At 45.0% G+C, this 22,771-nt stretch overlaps 1 protein-coding gene across 1 annotated transcript in view; it reads right to left on the bottom strand.

Moving 5' to 3' along the window:
- SEMA5B (semaphorin 5B) overlaps positions 1–13,950 on the bottom strand; it is a 270,689-nt gene extending 256,739 nt beyond the window's left edge. The window contains exon 1 of the mRNA XM_062578940.1: positions 13,893–13,950. The gene's annotated coding sequence lies outside the window, so the exon portion shown is untranslated. The remainder of the gene's footprint in view (positions 1–13,892) is intronic.
- Between the last annotated feature and the right edge of the window lie 8,821 nt (positions 13,951–22,771).

The raw sequence follows: 22,771 nt of genomic DNA, 5'->3' as shown, positions 1-22,771 counted from the left end.
ATATGTCCAAACAGTATTTTGCTGGCAGACACAGTCTGCTGCTCAAACTCAAGACTGTGAGTTACAAGCCAGACCAATAGCTCCATCCTTGTTCATTTGTGTCCTTAATTGTGTCTCTCATTTGGCTATGGCCTCTTCCCTCTTCTTTCCCACATAAGAAATATATAACTTCAGGAGGGAAAGTGCTTTAAACTCAGGCTAATAAACTCAGCTGGAGAGAACAGACTTCAAACTCTACGCTCCCCTATCAGGAACTCCTTATCCTACAGTGAAGAAACACGAAGCTGCTGATAACTCTTGAACGCTCATCCCACATGGAACATATTTCTCCCACATTTTTCAGGATAACTCCTACACAGCCTCAACACAAAAGGTCCTGGGAGACACTCACACACACATTTACTCACCTTCCCAGAGGCAAGTACTGAAATCCCGAGGTCATGTGTGTGGCTCTGCTGAAGTGGCTGTTAGACTGGGCTTCCAGCCTCCTAGATGAGACAAGGATCTGGATCTGCGGATATATTCTTCTGCTCTGGCACCACAAGATTCAGCAGCAGGACAGCTGTACTCCTCTCTCTGCTCTGTTACCGACTCCACACCCCAGCCCTAAGCCACTAAACACCCATGGGCAAATCTGAAACTCGGCTGCTGAGCTGGAGTGCCAGGGCTCAGCCGACAGAGATCCCCCGTGCCTGCAGCTCTCAGTGACTTCCATCTGTTTGGGGTTTTCAGGACCTCTGAGACCAGATATCCCCAACCAGGCATGCAAAAACAGAGGCTGCACCTAATTAACCTTTCTGAGGAGACCAAGCCACATCCTCTGTTGCTCTGCAAGATCAGAGTACAACTGTATTCATCTTAGTAACAGCTGTGCCTATTAATACAATGTGGGGATGTCATGTATTGGCCCTAATCTCCCTCTGTTTCACTTTATCCTGCTCTAAAATGGAAATAAATAATACCCACACAGCATGGCAAAGCACTTTGTAATCCCCAAATGAAGGGTTCTGTAGGTGTGAAGTATTCGTAAGATGTATTTATTTCCATGCTGCAAAAAAGCTTGCTGCTGTGTTCCCCAACTGTATTTAGCACACCTCTCCACTGTGCAGATCTGAAGCAGACATCAGGGAAAGGAATGCTATGATAATCAACTCCAAATCCCGCAATCTATTTGTTCTGCTAATTAAAGGAATATTTACTCAGGAAGCAGGTTTACAGTAGATGAATAGTTTCTAAGAACAAATATGATTTAATTATGTGTAGATGCAAGAAGCATACTGCACATTAAGAAGATTAATTTATGCTCACTAAAAATACAGGCAAAATTGGTGCTTGGCTAGTAATTTTCTATGTTGGAGAAAAGAAAGGGTAAGAAAGGGCTCACAGAGTTGTCTGCTTTAGAAGCTTATTTAAAAGTGATGTGCATTGCTTTATAAAAAAAAAACATAGTAAATCTTCTGCATAAGATAATTTCATTTCTTCACTGCATCTTATATATAAATTGTACTCCAGGTTGAAAGAACAAATGTTACAGTATTAAATAACAGAGCAAGAAACAAGGTAGGTTTTTAAACCATGATGTGTGACTGAGGAGGTGCCACATAGCATAGTTACAGAGTCCTTACAGGGGCCGAGGCAGCAAGTTGGCCATTGCGGAAGAGTGCTGTGATGAGACATGAACTTGTGGCATATTCTGCCCCTCTATTCCTTTTCTGTAACAAACACCAGGCACAATGTGGCTAGAAGAAAGCACACAGGCAACCTACAACATGAGCTGTGTGGAAGCTTTGCTTTAGCAACGGCTATTTTCTTTAATAAATACGACAGACTTCAAGTCCACGGGAGATGAGAGGCAGCAGATGAGTTGAAGACCACAGAAAAAGTCCAGGTGGGCTTTAAACACCAAGAGAGCAACTTTAAACTGAATTCATGGATTATAGCATACAGAGCGTATTGCTTTAGTTACTGAAAAACCTGATACAGAAAAGCAACACAATATTTTGATATCAAACTTTGATATCAAAACTTGATTTTTTTTTCAAAATTGCTCATTTGATGAGAGTATAGATAAAGAAAAATTTTACATGTTATTAACAGTTACCATAAGCATCCATAAGGTATTGATCAACACATCTGGTCTTCCTTTATAGGAAAAAATAAATTCACAGAAAGAGGAAGGAATATTTCAAGGCCCTTCTGCCTCAACATAAAGAATTAATACCATTTCTGCTGTCAAGCAAGAAAAAGACACTGTGAGTGCAGGACTCTCAAACAGAGCCTCCCTCTATGAGCTCAGACACGTGACATAACTTCTCTTTGCCTCAGCTTCTTCTCTGGTAAAAAGAAAATGTGTTTGCTTAGGGATTATAAAGACAATACCACAGGTCTGATACATTACAGCTGGATAAGGCGCAAGACAGAACAACTTTTTTGTGAGTTTCTTCTTCCTGTCATTTCCATGTGCTACCAAACAGAGCAGAGCAAGACAGTTCCAGTTGATTCTTATCTTTCTTCTTATTGCTCACTTTCATTGTCCTGCATAAGCTTCCTCTCTTTTCAACATCCTTGGAAACTAAGGAGAATTGGCAGGCCTCCATGCTTCAATTTGCTGTTACCACCTGGTTTCTAACCAGCCAGAAAGCTGGCTTCTCCTGTTTACTCCTGTGTTTGCAAGCATGTAGAAGGCTTCAATTCTCTAAGACATTAGCCTGCAATAAAGCTTTTTAGCAGGCTTGCTGAGATGGCATATAGCTAGGTTGGTAGGTGAAGATTTAGAGATGAATATATTTTAGGCACATCCGATGGCATTCTCCAGTTCCTGGCTACAGCTGAGTTCAGCTGAACTTGCGTTCAGTTGAATGGGGTAGATACACTTGATCCTGTTTTAGGGCAGGGGGGTGGACCAGATGATGCTTCATGGTCTGTTCTATGAAAGTCTGGCCACGGAGATTTTAAATTATTCTCTGTTTGTCAGATGCAGCCCAATATTCCATTAAAATGTCTAAATCTCAGCCTTTAAAAAGATACAAAACAGAAATTTAGAGGGATATTGGAGAAAGGAAACACAGTCTTCTGAAATCCTCTCTGAAACAGAGGTTCTAGCAAGATACAAAGTGCTTTGTAGTATTTTTGAAATTAATAGCAGCCCATTTTTATCAAATAAATGCTGTTGTAGCTGAAACAACACAGATTGCAAACACATTTGTAGCTTTCTGTCTTATAGGAGAAGCCAAAGTTTTCAGGGAAAGCTCTTCCTACATCAGTCTGCTTTGAAGTGCTTCCTGCAATCATGATAATCTGTTCCAGAAACTGGTCATAATAGAAAACACCATTCCAAAGCAGTACTACAAAGTACATTTCGAAAAATGCTTTCAGTTACACCTCTGCTGCAAGTATGCCACTGAGCTACTTACTCTTTCATCAGAGAAAGTTGGCTGTGATAAGCATGCATTTTTCCCAATCTCCTGCCTTTTAATCATGTCTATCAAGTCATTGTAGCTGAGAGATGTTAGCTCTGCTATTCAAAACAAATAGATGCTGAAATTATACTGTCGCATTTTAAAGAGGTACTGTCAGGTTGAAAATTCATGCAATCCTGATGCATTTGGTATGCCAAATTCAAAAGGAAGTCATCCTTAGATAAGAACTGCAAGATATGTATACTTCTTTTTTTTCAGGAAAATCAGATTTTAACTTGCATAAATGGAGGTTTTTCTACCGATGTCCTTTGATGCAGGATCAGGCCCTTACCTCTGACAAAATTACCTTAGACCATTAGAACTGCAGACATCAACTTATTTCCAAAACTTTTCCTTATCCAATAAGACCCTGATTTTACCAGGTAGAAGTCTGCCACATAAATAATCCCACTGGCTCAGATCCTTGTGATAACTTCACTGAAGCACTTCAGTACTTCATTCAGTCTGTTTGTGGTAAGAAGTCTTACTCAACCCAAATAACAGCTTCCGAGAATTTTTTCTTCCTCAGTTGAATCAGCTTGGGAAAAGAAAAAAAACTAGCTTCATTATTTTGCTTCTGTTTCTAATCAATTACTTTTGCATCTCATGCTAAAACATTTGGGAAGCTTAACATTCAGCATAGATAGGGATTTTGTTGTTGTTTGGGGTTTTGTTTCAATTAAAACTGAAAATGTTTTTCTTTTGGCGAGGTTTTGCAACAGCCTAATCTTGCACATCTGATTTTGGAGAATGCCTCTGGCCCAACATCATCGCTACACAATTCTTTTCCTTAGGTAGAAACTCGTCTCTGAATCTCGGGACTCATACTGCTAGCCCTCAGTTAGTCAAGCACAACTGCAGGTCTTCAGTGAAGTCGCACTAGCGTAATTGAGAGTAGAATTGGGCTTTTGCACTTTTCCTGGAGGTCCAAGTCCTTTGAGAGCTTTGTAAATGGATAGCAAGGTAGGCTGGCAGAAAACAAAAAGTTTCCATTAAATGATAACATCTTTCCAAACTAAAAACAGAAACTGTGTTACTTTCAGAAAGCTTCTAGTCCTCTCAGATCACAGTTATCACAGTTAAGGTTAGTATAGCCCAGCCGTTCACCAGGATGACTTTTGGAAACAGTTTAAGAACGTATGCCTTGTGTTAGCAAACAAGAGCTCAGGCCAGTAAATTCTCATTCATAGGTCATTTCACCGAAATGAGTAACACCCCATGCACTTACACAGACTGCAAAAGTGAGTTTCATTCTGCAGGATCAGATCTTATACTTGCAAACGGGGGGTGGCTGCCTCCCCAGAAATCCAGACCGAACACTGCGCTCACTTTCATTTAATATGTCTCCCTTCTCTCTGCCTACCTATAGCACTTCTCAGTGAAAAAAAGGAGTCTGGCTATGCCTGAGCAAAGTTCAGACAGATGTTTTGAAATTTGCCCACAGAGAGTTTCTCTGATACAACACTGCTCTGATTTACAAGCACTAATGCTGCTGCAGTCCTTGCTTACCTCCCAGGCATCCGCCTCTGCCAGTAAAAACCTGCTCATGTCTTTTAACACTACAGCTCCTGCAGCTCTTCTCCAGGTATGCATCGCTTCATCTAGCACTGGGCTCTTCATGCCAGGAGCCTCTATAGCGCTAAGCTTCTTTTTTGCCTTCCAATTCCATCTGCCCTCTCATCCTTGTCTCTCACCTTCCTGCCACCCGTTCGGTCCTGCTCTGCCACCTCCGCCGTTCGGTTCACCCAAGCCCCTGCACTTCTGTCAGCACTATGCCATCCTCTTTGGCTGCTGGTGTGCTTAGGAAGTGTTCAGAGAAGAGCCACGAGGCTGAAAGACTGCAAAACCTCAGCAGAACCCGGTACCACGCTGAAATAACACAAAGAAATTAAGAGCTGACTTGACTGCAGTTCACAAGGTCTTCTACTGCAAGGAAGAAAACACGATGCCCCGGTCTCCAGGTGAGAGCGTAACAAGACCCAGGGGCTAGTGCCGACAGAAATCAAGAGGCAACATAACTGTGAGGGCTGCTCCATTTTAAACGCTTAACTGAAGACTGAGGGATGTCTTCCTCCTTTGGAAATGTTTAATTCAAAACTAGATGCTTGTTTAGAGAGATTACCAGTCCAAAAAAGAATCAGCTCAGGGAAGTCCTGTGGCTTCAGGGAGGACAGCTAGAACGACTGAAAGCACTTGTTTGGGATTTGCCATCCATGACTGTGAAGAGGGGCTGAGATGGGGAAGAATCCCAGGAATCAAAAATAAAATGTAAACCAAAGGGTGAAATGTTAAAAACCCTGGTTAATCTGGGTTCTCTCACAAGTCAGTATGTTACTCGGCTGAGCAGGGACCAAGTGACCACAGGAAAGGCTGCTTTCCTAAAGCGTGGCATTTGCAACCCAGCCAGTGGGTTTTCAATGAACAATTTTTGAGATTTGTCAACCTTGATACGTTTTCTCTTTATAGAACTAGGAATGAAATATAACTTTGGGAGTAATCCTATCCGGTTGTCTCCTCAACTAATTTAGCGTTTTGGATGCTGTAGCTCATGATCTTTACACAGAGCTGCTTAGCAAGGAAGGATGGTACTGCAGCTTCAGCCTTCTCAAAATTAACTTACGCCAGCTAGTCTCAGTAGTACTATCATTATCTGTGAAACTGTGCTCAAATGAAGAATCAATAAATACATATGAAGAAGAAATTTAGGGAAAAAACAAAGTGCTATTAGCATTACAGGAGTATAATAAACTCATAATTCTCCAAGGCAAAGCAGTGAAGCCTGGATTTGCAAAGCAACCACAGACAAGGACATGTGCAAAGCTCATTCCAAATATAAGTTGTTTTAATATTTCAAAGACACCTTAGAGGAAACACATAGCATTAGCAATATCATGTTTTGTATTCCTGACGTAGAGTCCTAGACAAATACAGAAGATATCTAGTAAATTACTCTCTCGGGAACAATTTCTGTTGGTTAAGGGGGGGGAATATTAAATTTAAAAGATGTTGATCAATTGCTTTCAGTTTAATTCAATCTATATCGATGCATGTTTGCACATGTATATAAAAATACAAAATACAGGAATGATCCTTAGTCTACCTTTAAAATGTTGGGACAAATTGCACATATGCTGTCAGGATATTTTTTTTCATCAGATTAGTCACACTAAATGGAACTGCACAGGTGAGTAAAAGATTTGCAACATGAAGTTACCTACTAGCAATGCTTAGCAAAGGAATAAACGAGGCACAAGACTAGAGCTCTGATCCAGAAAAACAATGAACCGAAACATTTAATTGATAGGACTTAAGTACATATTTATAATAAAGTCTGTGAGTAAGTGTTTTCAGGGGTTGTAACCTTACCTGTGCCACTAACTCACTACCTGATCTTGAGCAAGTTACGGAAGACCAGGCCTTTCAAAGACCTCAAAGCCTAATTTCTGATGATTTCAGTCACTGGCAGTCCTGCCTGGCACCTATCTGCATCTTCATGTTTCATGGTAACTTTAAGAGTTCGGTGCTAAATCCTCCAGGCTGTTTCTCTCCCTGATGACTACTATTTCTAACTGCATAGCAAAGTTATCAAAATGGCAAATAAGGGTAAGTTGTTCTGTTCTATCACTTTATTATCCTCACAAAGCAGGAACTGCAGAATTGTTCATAATTTATATTTTGTGTTACATGACATCATCCTTCATCTGTATTGTATGAGCACCTCAGAGCCCAAGTTAGAGCTGAGTCCAATCTTGTTCACATCAAATAAAGTGTATATCCTTCGACTGTTTCATCCTACCACAAGCCACTAATGTTATTCTCCCTGTAGTCTTTTATTTTAAATAGGTGGTTACTAGCTGCAATTACAACTAAAAGTTAGGCTCCCTTAGGCTGGAGGAATACTTGGGATGTGGGCAGAAAATGAGTTTCAGATTTGTGTTTTTAATGAAAATATCCTTCAGATGTACAGCAGACCCCCAAAAGGTCGGAGAGTGGAATATTATGTGATTTATAAATATCTACTGATTGCTCTGTCCAAACCATGTGTTTGAAAATCTCTTTCTGGCAGACAGTCCTTCTCAATCAGGAAGAGCGAGCAGAGAAAGGAACGTGAGGCGGGGTAGGGGGATCTGTAATCGCTCCGACAAACTTTGCGACCTAGCCAGTTCTGCCTTCCCTTCATTACACACACAGGCTCCAAAATACGTCCCTGTCTACTTTTCTGAATTTACTATATTATCCTGTCAAACTGAGCTATACAGAATGCACTTCCTACCCTCTTCTTTTTTGTCTTCCTTTTTTTTCCCTCTAATCTCTGCCCTATCGTAAATAAGCCTTTTAAGAGATAAATAAGCAACCCTTAGCTGAAACTGTGGGCTAAACAACTCACTCGCAGCCAGGGAAGAGAGCAAAGCAATTAGACCTGCACCACAGGCCATCCACAGTCAGCAACCTCCTGCCTTAAGAAGCTGGCCCCGAAGTGGTCCCAGACACGGCTCCTAATCCTACATCTGTCCTGTGCAGATGGTCCCAGCGCCCACACAAAACCCCCTTGAAGTTACTCCGAATCGACACAGCCAGGCAAACTCCCCAGGCCAGATCCCGCTGCAGGACCGAGGTCTTAGCCAAGTTCTGATCCCGAGTTTGTTTGCTGTCCCTTGTGAGGACACGTGGCATCTTCCCCTCTCTCACCTGCTACTTGTGACTGTCCCAGCTATATTTTGGAACCACAAACTTGATCTCTAAGCCAGAATGCTTCTGTACCACGTACAAAATTTCCATTTTGCTACACTTTTAAATAAAGTTAAACCTATTTTTATCATTTTACTCTACATCAGTAACCTGTATGAGCTTTGCACTTGAAATGAAAAACATCACTTTTAAAATGACAAACACTGAACACAGAACATTTGTTACCACAAAAAAACCCTCTCTGTCTACGGAGGAGCATAATTCATTCACTGATACATGCACCCACATTTTCTCCAGAGAGTTTCACAAATTCACATGCACTCCTGGCACTAAATTTTGCATTTCAGTCTAGGCATTAGCTATAAAAGATGTGTAAAATCTTATGTAGTCAGACAGAAGCAGTTCCCTATTGGCTACAAAATAAGCATCTTAAGTGGCTCCTAGATATAAAATTATTCCAAAAAGGGTGTGGAAAAAATTACACTGCATAAATTGGTTCCAGATCCACCTGTTGCAGGTGCCAGCAAATATATTTTGCTAAGCCATCTGCTTGTCTTAAAAGCTAACCATTTTTGAAGACTATGGCACAAGCAATCTGAAAAATACACAAACTTCAAAAGCCACAAACCCTTAAACAGCAAATGGCTTATAGATCATCCAGCTAGGACTCAGCCCGGCTGTTCTGCAGGACTGGAGACAGCATCTCTGCTTAGCATCTGATCGTACCCAGCACAAGGGTATTTCCTCCATAACACCGAGCGTTCAAGGCTACCACAGAACCTATTTCGCAGGATCAGATCTTCACATGCTATTCCCAGTTTTGGAAGCTGCCTCATAGACTTGAAGTTATGATTAAGCCCTTAGAGTGCAGCGTAAGATTGGGCCAAGATAAAATAGATTACTGTGATTCTGCTCTGTAGGTTGCGATGTCCCAGCTGGTCACACGTCGCCGCACAAAGGATAAAATCAAATCTTTGAAACTGGCACTCAGTGATTTATTCGGCTTCCAGCAATAACCTAATACAGAGTAGATTGCATATTGAAACTAGCCAAGCCCATGAGCGTTTAGGCTGCTCTACAAAAGCAGGCGACCCACGGAGGTCAGGCACTGCGAAAGCTGGTCAGGTAGCGTGCTCGTCCCAAGAGACACTTTAACAAGGATCATGAACATGGAGCATCTTACAGGATCAAGCTTCTTCAAAACAGCTTACAGGAAGAAAATACCCTGTGTTCACTCCACAAATGACCACTTAGTGAAAGACAATGAAATTACACAGTCTTATTATAACTCCCGACGTGTTCACGATTGATTTGGGGATTAAGCCTAGCAATCAGCATGTTTGCTTGTGATCTCATTTAAAGCTCACTAAAAAATAAATAAAGACACAGCAGTCCTTAACTGACACTGTATTTTGGCATAGGCTTAATTTTAAGCATATGAGTAGCCCTGTCACCAATTCACAGTCATACTCTGTAGCTTGACAACATCCTTCGCACACAAATTCCCTGCCAGATTTATTGTGTTCTGAAACAAAACAAAACCATTTAGTTTGTAGATACACACTTGATAACAGTAATATTTCCGAAGCCTCATTACTCGCACGCCCACTCGTCATCATAAAATCACCTTGAGCTTCAGAAGATTTTACATGGGCCTTAAAAATGAGTGCTTTACATGAGTGCAGAAGCGGAGAGGTAACTTCAGGAGCTGCAGTGCTGTAGTCAAGGAGCCCTTGCAAGCTGGAAGTCACAGCTGTGTCTTCACAGCTTTGCTGCACTTCACTCACACAGCTTGAGCCTGGGGTAGGGAATAACGCTGCCATGCAGGACTTTTTTGCACAACTTTGCAAACAGAGGGGAAATGAATACTGAGACTAGTTGCACTTGAAGAACAATTTCCAGCAAGTGAGGCACTGTCCACGCAAGCCGCAAGCTCAAACACCTGTGGAAGTCTTGTATCTCCTATTCAGACAGCTCCCACCAAAGCTAATGAAAACTGCCATCACGGGCAGATATGGGATGTGTTCTGGTGCTGGGCACACCAGAAGAGTCAGCACGACATATTTTAAAAGGAAAAGAAACAGCGACCTACAAGAAGACTGGCTGACACCTCCTTCACTGAGTTGTTTTTTCCTCTTTAAAAATAAAAAAAAGCAACAGAACAGCAGCAAAACAATGTTGTTGGATTCCCAAAGTCAACAACAGTCATATTCAAACACAGTACTTTTCGAGGCAGGATAGTGCTCTAATCCTCCAAGATCATCTCCTGGACTACATCAGAAGGATGCAACCTCAAATAGCTGCCATTCACCTTCACAGTGCTCAGTCCATGAAAAACAAGTCCATCACTTAGGACCTCTGTGGCCAATCTCAGTGTGACTTAATACCCTATAACTGCTGCACAACAAGCAGCAGTGAATCTCATCCTCAGAGAATCATTCTCAATTGCCTCCACCGTTACCTGCATTGGATTACATTTGTTTTTCTTTTTGATACCAGAAGTTGTGTGCAATTCAAAGCAATGCAAAACAGATTGCAGACATGAGACCAGACTGCAACTCAATTCTGAATCCCACCACTGTTCTGGTGGTGTGACATCTTCCACATTGTTATGAGGGACTCCAGACTTCTTACTACTTCCCCGCTCTCTCAGGGCCAGTCTGTACTTGCCACTGCAGTTCTTGCCATGAAGGCAGCACACAACGCCTAGGAGGCCTGGCAAAGATGAAGTCAATGCATGGCTTCCTAATGAGAGATCCTCTGTAAAATTACCCATGGCTCTCAGTGAAAAATTAACTAAAAGGTCCTACTGTAATGATTCCGAGTATATAGATAAAGAAAAGGTAAAAAAGCTTTTAAATGCATTCTAAAAGTAGTATTTCATAAGCCTGATCAATATATTTTCCTAGGCTGAAAACAAATGCGTTCTAAAATGAAGTTAAATTTAGGGAAGAAAACATCTATTTTTCTCACTGTAGAAAACAGTGATGACAATTCCTTGGAGGGCATTAATATGAACTGCAATGCAAACCTAGGACTCCATCATGTTCTCTGTGAAATCCATGGAGTTCTGCTGTGTACTTCCTAAGAAAGGTGAAGGGTATTGCTGCCAGACTACTTCGTGTGAACAGAAGTAGCTTTGCAATTGTAAAGTATTGTCTTTAATTTCCTAGATTTCACTGCTCCAACAGGCATATGGAAGTGATGCAACCATGAAGAAAAACTAATGAGAGCTTTCATCCTGCATCTTTTACTCAGTCAAGTAACAGCAGTGAAGTCCTCCAAGGAATCACCTGAATAAGGGCTACCAGATAACATTTGAAATTCCCAGATCCTAGCGGAAATAGTACACATCAGTAGTTACAGCAGGAAAACAGATGCACAGTGGATTTCTTTGAGGCATTGTTTGATACTGCCCCCTTTTGCCAAACAGCAAGTCAACAGCCTAGACTTTACACAAAAACTTTTCACGTTATGTGTTTGTTTTCAGTAAAGCATATTAATGCAGATGGTCTTATTTAACCCTAACATGACTGCTCACATAATTATTAATCCTGGCTAAAAGAGAAATCCACTGTTCAAGCCATGTTTAAAATCAGGGGGTGACTGATCCTCAACAACATGCCCTCTCTCTAGCTGGGACTGATCACGTCTCAGTCCAAACCAAGCAGGAGTTTTACAACCAACTTCCAGGTAAGTTATACGAAAGCAAAGACTCTCAAGTCTGGGAGCACGCTCCCCCACGCCAGCCATCAGCGTGGAGAAGGAAGGGCAATCGTAGCAGACCACCAAAGCCGTTCTCCTCAGGCACTTGTTTCGTCTTACTACGAAGCAACTGAAATCCCAGGGCAGCACCTGTATGGAGTTGCCATCGGTGTGCGCGCTCCCAGCGAGCCCCCGGCCGGGCCGGCTCCGTCCGAACGGCTCGGGGCCACCACGTCAGAAACCCTTCGCCGCTCAGCCCCTCGGCCCCTGCATCGCCCTCCTCGAGCCCTGCGTCCTCGGGGGCCGTTGCCCTTCGCTCGCCGCACGCTTTCCCCTCGGCAGCCGCCCCAGCGCTCCGTGGGACCCCGCGGAGGACGGGGGGCAATTCCCGGAGGGCGGCAGGGCAATTCCCGCTGCCTGCGGGGCGCAAACAAAGCACAGACCTACGCTCTGAGTGGCGGGATCTCTTCCTCCCCCCCCCCCGACTTCAGGATTAATATGTCCCTGACAGGGGAGGACAAAAAAATTAATGTCTCGGAGGCAAGAAGGAGAGAGGGAAACAAAGGCGAAACTGCCTCCGCTATGCCGAAAACAGCGGAAGGCATAACATGAAATGCAAAGATGCCCTGCTGCAGCCTGCCTTAGGCAGACTGTGTTTATCATTCAGTCCAATTTGAATGGAAAAGTTTTAGTCCAAAAGGGAGAAAAAATTTAAAAAGAAACCCAAAACATGGGTGATTCAAGTAGCTGTTAAAAACTCCATTAAAAAAGCCCAAATAGTCTGGTTAATTATCAGCAGGATTTTTCTTGTTCCCCTTGCCTTCTCCTCTGCAGTTTATGACCAGAGTTTTCTCCCTTAGGTGCTTACAGATCACACACATAATCAAGAGAGCACTTTTCCGTATGAGTAGTTTGTTCCAGCTACGCTCACTCCTCCTTGCCCTCACTCACCCAGCATCTCTGCTGATCTCAAACAGCAGTAAGGATCAAAGCTCGTCATAACTTTTAGCTTAGCTGGGTTTTATTTTGTTCGCAGCGCGCTCAGCTCGGGGTCTCAGCCTACCACTGAGCCCATCCGCAGGCACAGGGCTAACCTCTTGCCACTCACACTATAATTTAGGAAAAGAAGTATTTTCCGTAATGAGGGGGGAACACTGGCACAACAAGAGATGAAACTTCGCTATGAGCCCAAACCAATATATCCATGCATAAATAGTTCAAAATGAGAAAAAAAAAAGAAAAAGAAAGAAGAAAAGAAGCCAAAACCCAGGACCTGGCATTTCCCATGTTTGGAGACCTTTCTTAAAGACGGGAAATAGTCAAGAGCCTAAACTGAGTCAACAGTGATCCTTTAAGCCACAGATGATAGTCCTCTGTGTCCCCCTCCTCCTTCCACCTACAGCTCGCGAACCGGCAGGTTCAGGACCAGCGCGGCAAACGCGCCCCGTGTCTGCCGCCCCGGCGGGTCCAGCGTGCTCCTGGGCAGCACGCCGGAGCAGGTGATGGCCTCAGGAAAGACAGATCTCCAACTTTTGGTGTGGGTGTTGGAGCTGGATCGCCGAAGGTCGGCTCTGGGAATCCCCCCCCCCCACCCACCCCCCATAAGTTTCCAGCAATGCTCGGAGCTAGGGAGCCGCACAAGGCTCTCTGCTTCCCTCTCCCTCTCCCCTTCGCTTTTGATCTCCATTAGGACGTGAGCTGCAATGTAATGGGCCACCCCTACCACAAAGACAAATTACCATCTGAAAAAAAATCATCAATATCCCTCCGTGCAGGCTCTCTGCCTTCCCACCGCGGCCCCCCACTCCCGCTGCCCCCAGCCCGGCTCGGCGGCTTTGGGGAGAGACGAGAAGGAGCCGCGAAGCGAACGGGGGCAGAAATCACCTCCGCGGCCGCCTCCGGGCTGAAGCACCTCCCCAGCGCTGCCCCCGGCCGCACGCAGAGCCCCGCCGGCGCCGCGCACCGCCGCCCCCGGCCCCGCCGCCCGCTCGGGAAGTTTGCGCGTCCCCCCCCCGGCCCCAGCCGCCGCGCTGCGCTTACGGGAGAGGCCGCCGGGCCCCGGCGCCGCCGCGGGCTCAGGGGCGCAGGGCGCCGGGCAGGGCGCGGAGCGGCGCGGAGCGGCCGCCGCCGCGGGCCATGCGAGCGGCTGCGGGCAGCGTCCCCGCGGCGCGGCCGGAGTTGGGAGCGAAGTGCTGCCCTCGGCGGCGCCGGCTCTGGCAGGCGGCTCCTATCAGCACGGCTTCAACTCTTTCCATCGGAGCCCGCGGGGGGGGCGGGGAGAGGAGGAGGAGGAGGAGGAGGAGGAGGAGGAGGAGGGAGCGAAGGAGGAGGGAGCTAGGGGCTGGCAGCCCCAACTCGCGCTGATGTCAACTAATGTATTCAAAGTTCAACAGGGCGCTGCTTTGCGGGCGGGAGCCCCCTCCGCCCCGCGCCCCCCTCCCGGCCGCTCCGGCGGCACCGGGCAGCACGGCGGGGAGCGGGGGGCACGGCGGGGAGCGGGGGGCTCGACGGGGAGCAGGGGGGTCGGCGGGGCCGGGGGGCTCGGCGGGGAGCGGGGGGCTCGGCGCGGAGCAGGGGGCACGGCGGGGAGCGGGGGGCTCGGCGGGGAGCGGGGGGCTCGGCGCGGAGCAGGGGGCACGGCGGGGAGCGGGGGGGTCGGCGGGGCCGGGGGGCTCGGCGGGGAGCGGGGGGCTCGGCGGGGAGCGGGGGGCTCGGCGGCGCCGGGGGGCTCGGCGGCGCCGGGGGGCTCGGCGAGGAGCGGAGGGCACGGCGGGGTGCGGGGGGCTCGGCGAGGAGCGGGGGGCTCGGCGGGGCCGGGGGGCACGGCGGGGAGCGGGGGGCATAGCGGGGCCGTGCCCTGCTCGGCCAGGCGGTTTCCAGCGCGGCAGCGGTGGGGAGAGCCGAGCCGGGCCCGGCCGGGCCGGGCGGGGCCGAGGGCGGGCGCTGCGCGCAGGGGCCGCTCGGGCCGGGGCCGCGCAGAGGCCGCGGAAACGCGGCCCGGGAGGAGCCTCCCGCTTGAAAACGTGGTTTTAGACGTGCTCGCTGAGCCTCTGCGCGCCCGCGGCGACGCACGGGGCCTCTGAGCCGTCAGCGGCCACCGGGTAAGGAGAGGCTGAGCAGATGGATGAGCAATCGCACAGTAAAGCGATAAAAATACGTCTGGGGTCTTCTGGTGACATTTAAAATTTGCAAGATAAGAGCCTCAATTACTTATTCGCTGAATCCGCAGGTACAATGGCCTCGCTGGTGCCGCTGCATATGTATGCGTACCTACATAAAGAGATTTTTTATTTATTTATTTATTCTGTAAACTGATCCAGTCATTGATGTTGGCAGTATGTTACAGTTACGTGAAAACAGTGTGACTGCGTGATAGCTCATCAGTGCTGTGACTGCCAGTTGTAGTGGCAGTGGGTGTTCCTGCAATTCAAGACTCATGAAAGCAACTGCATAGATCCACTGAGATGATCATTACACAGTACATAATTATTCACCTATCCTTTGTAATTTCTCAGTTCTTAACACTAATTAAGTGACTATATCACTACATCCTTTAATAGAGTAATGCGTTTTTGCAGTACAGCTTGTATGAAATGGTCAATACATAATTTCTATGTGTAGCATTTTTTAAGCTTACTTCCCTTTTAAAACTTTCACCAGGAAGTTAAGGACCTGTTATGATTACAAAAGAATTGCAACGGGGCTATGTATTTGGTTCAAAACATAGGCCAGGACAAGCCTCAAACTATGCAGAGTCTAGAAGCTGCTAAGCAAACTGCCTCGTGTGCTGCTACATCTCATTTGCTCCTCTTTTTTTCATCCCCATCTCAAGATTCACTCTCCCCCCCCCAAAAAAAAACATTAAGCAGTCAATAGTCTAGCTGATTTGTTGTTATAGCATCTTTTTTATGGTATTGTCTTCATTTCTACATGAACAGAAAATTTAACTGTGAAACTGCTCTATTTCCCTAATAGGTATCTTTCAATTTAGTAAATTAAGTTTTAGACAATGTTGTGCCTGAGCCTGGGTGTTCAGAGCAGAACACAGTGCACATCTGTAATTCTGTGATGGGGCAGTACCGGCCCATCACAGAATTTCTTAAATTTACTATGGAGTGAATGGTTTTCTAAGCCTCAGCAATAAAATACCAACACCAAATGCTGCAACTACAGATATAATTTACAGAAGAGTCAGCTCAACCTTTCTGCCTCCTGAGACTTGCAAATTAGATACTAAGCAGTGAACAGTAAGTAGCATGAGACCTCATAAACTAAATTTTTTTTCCACTCTCAGTAAACATCTAAAGACCTCGGGGATGGTACTTCTCTTTTAAAGAAAAGATTGCTTGCCCTTCCTACTACTACTATTTTTGCAGTATGCCCCCCCCCCCCCAAAAAAAAATGGCACTACTTTTTACTGGTCATGTGCATGCATGCATTGCCCAGAAACCAATGATTAAAGGTACCTACAAATTAAAGCCTTGTAATATTTGCTTGACCCACCAGCTCCTGATGCTTTAATTCTGCTACACAGTGTAGCATGACCTCTCAACAGTTTCTGGCAGCAGCAAGGGTACCACTCAGATCCTTTTAGTAAGGGGCTTGTGACGCAGAGCAGCACAGTTCGGATTATTTGGAAAAAAGGACGGAAACGGCGTGGGGAAAGCCCGAGTAGCGCACGCAACGTCGCCTGCGCCGAACGGTTCGTGTCCAACCCGCAAACGGCGCGCCGGTGCCGCAGCCGCCGGGGAAGGCGCCGTGCAGCGGCGCGGAGCCTCGCGCGGGCCCCGCAGCGCCGCGCTCCGCCCGCCTGGAGCCGGCGGCGCCGCGCCGGAGCCCGCGGCCACCGCTAGGGGCTGCCGCGGCCCCGGCGATGCTGCCGCCGCCCGCGGCCCCGGCGCCGCGCGGGCGAGGAGCCCCCGGCAGCCAGGGAACGCCAAGACCGTGCCCAGAGCTGCAGCCAGCGCCGCTCTGTCCTGCCCTCCCGCAGCAGCCCGTGGCTGCGTTTGCCCAGAGCAAATCGGCCTGGTTAGAGCCGGGCGGGCTGCAGAGAGCCGCTTGCGCTCAGGAGGGCAAGCCGCGCGGGAAGGGTTTTTAGGGAGAGATCTGGAAGAAGATCGTGGCTTCAGCAGCCTCCCACATGCTCTTATTTTCCTGTAGCACTGCGAGGAGAGAAGCCGTGTTGCCCCGAGGAAAGCAGTCGAAACACATGTGGCAACATGCTCTTTACAACTTCATGCTGATGCAAGGGACTGACCCAAGCGGAGCCCAAACTGCCCTTCTAGATGAAGCTGTTTTCTCAAAAGAGAAAAATGCGTTTCTAAATACAGTATCAGCAAGTATTCAAAAGCAACAGTACACAGCACTAGCAATGGTAAGCATTATCTTGAATATTTCATTTCAGATCTCGAGCTAAATGGCCATTAGCCATAAAATATTTAGGTACCGGGCTTTTTTTCTTGAATTTAAAGTAGACTGCTAAATAGTCACAGTTATGGTTTCTGGGCTCAGGCTGGTGGCGACAGTAACATTTAAATTCATACTAAAGAGAAGGCAAAGTTAAATCCATGACACAAAGAGTCAGATGACCTGAAAGCAAGAGAATATAAATGAGCTCCCTGGAGAGAATAGTCCGTGATGGAACAAATAGAATAAACCAGAGGGACGACTTGACACCGTCACAGCAATAACTATATTTCACTTCTTTGGAAAGAATGAAAGGAGCTTAAACTGGGACAATGGCTTTCTTTCCAGAAAACTACATTTGAAGGCTCTGCTGCTTCCACACAAATGATATACAATTGCCCCCCCCACGAAGCTACGTACTGTTAATAACCAATTTTCATGATTTTTGACATGATAAGGTGAGCCAATGTCAACACAGTTAACAGAGGCAGGCCTGAGTACTCCCGCTGAGACTCACAAAGGCAGAAAAAGACCCATGACACGTAAAGGTTGAGATAACTACATAATATACCGAGGAGGAGGGAATGTTGCCCTGCGACGCTTGTCATTGCACAGTGAGCATTCACGTTGCTTTAAGTTATACAGCACCTAGCAGCCACCTCTTTGCTGTCAAATAAAAGGAGCAGTGAAAAAATATTTTTAACAACACCAGTAAGGAGGCTGATGCTATATCAGAAGCTCCTTTTTCCCTTCCTCTGAGCTCTGAGGCCAGAGGCTGCGTTTACTGGAAGTGACTTCTGTCTTGAGACTGGAAGTGTAAAAAGGGTAAAACCTACCACTGAGCACCTTTATTGTGTTCCAAGATACATTGTTGGAGAGACTAAAAACTCCCTTGGTAACTGCCGGTGGGATTTTCTCTCTGAGGAGTATGGGAGCCTTTAAAATTGGACTTAAGTTTTCCTTTAAAGAGATGCTGGGTACATACGAGGTCTCATTGGGTGCTCTTTAAGGGGACCAGATTTAAATGGAAAGTGAATTCCACTTCCTGGATTCAGGGCTGTTCCTGGCTTAGCTGCTGACTTCACACCCGATCGTAGGCAACTCTGGAAGCTGGAAGACGAGCTCAGTGCTCATTGGGGAGCTCCCACTACAAGCTTTCTGGTATCTTGTCCTGTTCTCATATTCTTTTACAGAGCTCAGTTAAGAGCTTTGGAGGAACATGCTTATACAACACACTGTTATGTCCAGTGAACTGTGCTGTATTGAAAAACCTGGGCCTAAATGTGAGCAAGTTTTGAAACCATCAGCTTTTCTTCCTTCACCTGTTTATGTGATGAGCAATGTCTTGACAAAGCAACTTGCAATGTTTGGTTTGGAAAATGCAATGGGAGTGTGAACATACTGGTAATCTCCCTTTTAGCAGACTGTAATTCTCCTGCGGTTATTTGGAACTCATGACCTGGAAAGCCATTCTGAGGACTTAAATTCGTAGTGCTCAGTTAATACCATGTCCTTCCATACCTGCATGCTTTTAATGAACTTAACTAAAAACCCTACTGTACCTACTCAGTGTGTGATATGCAAATGCTTATAATTCAAATCAAAACCAATTGACTTTCAAACCTCACCCACTTTAGCTGCAGGGCTGTTCAAATTATAAGGTCAGGAGAAAATTTTTACAATTTTAAACAGGAAACTTTTTTTAGTTTTCTCATTCAAAGTATGAACTGTATTTAAAAATATAATTTTACCTTTAGGCAGACACCAAATAGTTTAAATTTCAATTCTCCATTTGGCAGCTTTTCAGAGAGGTATTGAAAATAAGGGCTTAGAATAGAAACTGTGTTATAACTTCACCTATGATGGTTGTGACCAAGTCTTTCCTAGCCTAAGAAATAGGTCTGCTGGAACCAATGCAGACAGATCTGTTATCCTGGGGAAAACTTGGCTTCAAATTCTTACACAGGGTAGGTCGAACTTCACAAACTGAGACACTTCTCAACAGTAAACCTGAAATGTAACCCCGACCCCAACAGCTCTGCCTGCTACTCTAGGAGAACACAGCTTAGATCTGCACATTGTAGCTCTGTGTCCCTCCGGAATGGAAATGCACCCTTTTGAGACTTGGCAATACAACCGAAGGCCCCGCATCAGAGAGAGCTCCTCATAAAGCAAAAAGAGATGGAAATCTCTTGCAGAGAATCCTCTCTGTCCTCTTCACCACCTGATTCAATGAGACAAGGTGACCTCTTTTCTCTTCTCTCCCACCAAAGAGAAGGGTGGTAGAAGCTGTTCTGTGATGAGAAGGAATCTTGGGCCTAGGCTGAGCTGTCTTAAGAAGAGCTGATAATATGTGAAATACGAATATTCATAATCATAACAATACTCATTGATATTTTATCATTGATAAACCTAAACACCAGGAGGAGACTGGGCTGGACTTACCATAGTGTGTGGCCTGTTTTTGTTTTAAAAAAAATGTTGGAAGAGACAGCTACTTTTTTTGCTTATAGTACCTCAGCAAAAAGATTGTGGCATACCACAACCATTACACTAACTGAAAACTAACAATACCGTAGCATTATCCTGTACACCACACTGCTTCCTAACTGAGAGTGTCTACTTCCCTTCACAGGCACGGCTAAAGATGTCAATAAAGAAAAATGACTGCAGCAGGGCGGGTGGGTGCAGGAATACAGAGGCTCTCTGTGTTGTGCTTTCAGCAATTAAAAACCTTACGACATCTTCGGCAAAACATCATGTCCTTCCTTCAGCCTGGACACCATAACATATAGCAGTTACATCTCAAACATAAAGCACAACAGCAAAGCAAGCCAAGAGCTTTGTAGCAAATTCTGAAGGCACGTGGTGCAGCAGTGAAAGAATGGGTGGTTGGATAGGGTATGGTCAGGTATTGAGCTTCAGCAGTATGATGCTATAGTGCTTCTACTCAGAGAATTCTTACTACTATACTACGCATATCTAACTGTATATATTACTGATTATCTGTTTATTTATTTTCCATACAAAGTTGTCCATCAGAAGTACCTTTACTAGATAAGTACACATTTAGATATGTATATCAAAATGCACTACATGTATTTCTAACTAGCATATCATATACTGCACAGTATACTGTATGATCAGTTTAGCCAAAAAATTCCATGAACTCTGGACAAGGATCATTGAGAATTATATTCCTGCCAGATAATCTGAAAGTTACTACCTGCTGACTAACTCCGTATGTTGTCCTACGACTATGCCATATGGCCCTGGATGATGAGACCCAATGCACCCTCATTAAATGACACCAAACTGGAGGAATGATTGATACACTGGAGGGCAGAGTTGCCATTCAGAAAGGCCTCTGTTAACAGACTGGAAGAACCTCATGAATTTCAATAAAGACAAATGTGAAGTCCAGGCCAGAAGTACTCCATGCAAGAGGACAAACCGGGGGCTGAGTAAGCGACCCTACAGCCAGCATTTTGGGCACGCAAAATGAGAGATACTAACAAACTGGAAAAGTTCCAGAAAAGGCCAGAAAGACAGTGGGCTGGAGGACATGGCATGTAAGCAGAGGATGGGGCTATTGGGTGTATTTAGCCTGGAGATGAGAAGGCTAAGAAGGAATATAGTTGTAGTCTTGCACTACCTTACAGGAATAGTATGGAGAAGACTTTTCTCAGAGACGCACAGCAAAAGGACAAGAGACAATTATCATAAGCAACAATCAGGGAAATAATGATTGGAAATAAGGCAAAAATTGATATCAGTGGGCTTGGAGCATCACTGGGGCAGAAGCCCAAAGGGACTGTTCAGTCTCCAACGTTAGAGATTTTCAAAATTTGACAAGGCCTTTTGATTTTGATTTTGAAGCTAGTCCTGCTTTGAGCAGGAGGTTGGACTACAGACCTCTAGATGTCCCTTCTAACCTATTTTTTTCTGTTAATCTACAATGTAAGACCCAGTTCTGTAGCATACTAACCACTGCAACCCTTCCATCAGTCAAAGATGCTTGAAGCTGAGTGTCCTACAGAATTGGTCTATTAGAGCAGTGGCCTATCTAAATATTAGCTATGATTTCATATGGTAGATAACCAGATTCCAGTCTGATCAATTATTTGATTGCATAGAAGACTCTCCATTGCTGACTTATTCTTCCATCCAAATACTTATTGTAAGGTAATTCTACCATTTTATTCACATTGTAATAATTGACTAAGATACACAAAGTCTGATTCTCCTCTCTCTTTCCTCAAAAATGCAAGATTCAACAGCGATAAAGAAGAAGAAAAGACAGAAAAACTGTTTTCTCTTGAACAATGAATGGAACTGCTATATTTCAGGTAAATATTATCACTGATCTATGATACAATCATTTCTACAGTTAGCAGGCCATATCTCACTAATAATTCCATCCTCGTCAAAACAGATAGGGTTGCTCATAGAAGTAAAGGCTTGCAGGCATGCAAATTAATTTGTAGTAAGATGCTTAAAGTTCTAAATCATGTATTAAATTGCCTTTATTGTATAGCTTTAACTTCATTTTCCAAGCTAGTCACATGCAACAGAGATGCAGTAACGTAGATATTCCAGCTGTAGGAGTGATTAGCTGTTGGTACATTCTACAACTGGATTTGTAAGTTAGATCATTGGAAAGATCAGTCATTTGTGCTCTGGAAGTCATGGGATCAGAGAGCTGGAATATTGGCAGAAGATTAGGTTTATTTTTGTATATGTGCTTGAAATATTTAGACAGGCATTATAAGCCCTGATCCTGCATAACAAAAAAGGCATGAGCAAGCCCATCTCAGGTTTTTAAGGAACATAAATATTGATTTATTCTTGAACAGTGGCCCAAAGAGCCATTAAAGTTCAAGAGAGAGCAGTGATATTCAAGTACTTGCTTAAAGTTAGGCATGAACTCAAATGTGCTGATGACCCGGGGTGTATTTACTTGAATATACCCGTGCAATAAACAGGGAGCTGCCACCAGGTTTGTTTATCTTGCAGGCATTTCTGTATCTTCTCCTGTCTGCTCAGAAACATGCTGCAGAGAGTTTTGATTTTGTCCACAGAAGAAAATGAGCAATCCACATATTAATTCTGTGCCTTGGCCTGATTAAAGCAGAGGAGCTAGCCACTGGTTTCTGTAGGGTCACTGTGGTCTATAAACATGTTCTGTCAGTCCCATGAATAAATATATTTGCTACTTTAAAAGGCTTAAACTGAAATGTAACAACCCCTAGACAATCTGGTTGAGATCAGTATATAAACAACCAGACTGAGATACCAGTACTTTTCTCTCCCTCGGGATCTTTATCTTTTTCCATTCGTAAGTTTAACTGTTAATGCTCATCACGATTATAGGCTCTGACTCAAGAATTCTCATTAATCACTCCCTAAGAACACTACATCAGGAAAGCAAGCATATCGGATGCTAAGCTGAAGCAGCAGCACTCACTTCAGACTGTCATTTGCTCCTGACATAACAAGGGAAAAGACTATGC

This window comes from Rhea pennata, chromosome 6 (assembly GCF_028389875.1).
Source record: "Rhea pennata isolate bPtePen1 chromosome 6, bPtePen1.pri, whole genome shotgun sequence".
Classification (NCBI taxonomy): Eukaryota; Metazoa; Chordata; class Aves; order Rheiformes; family Rheidae; genus Rhea; species Rhea pennata.
This window is presented reverse-complemented; position numbering and strand designations above follow the sequence as displayed.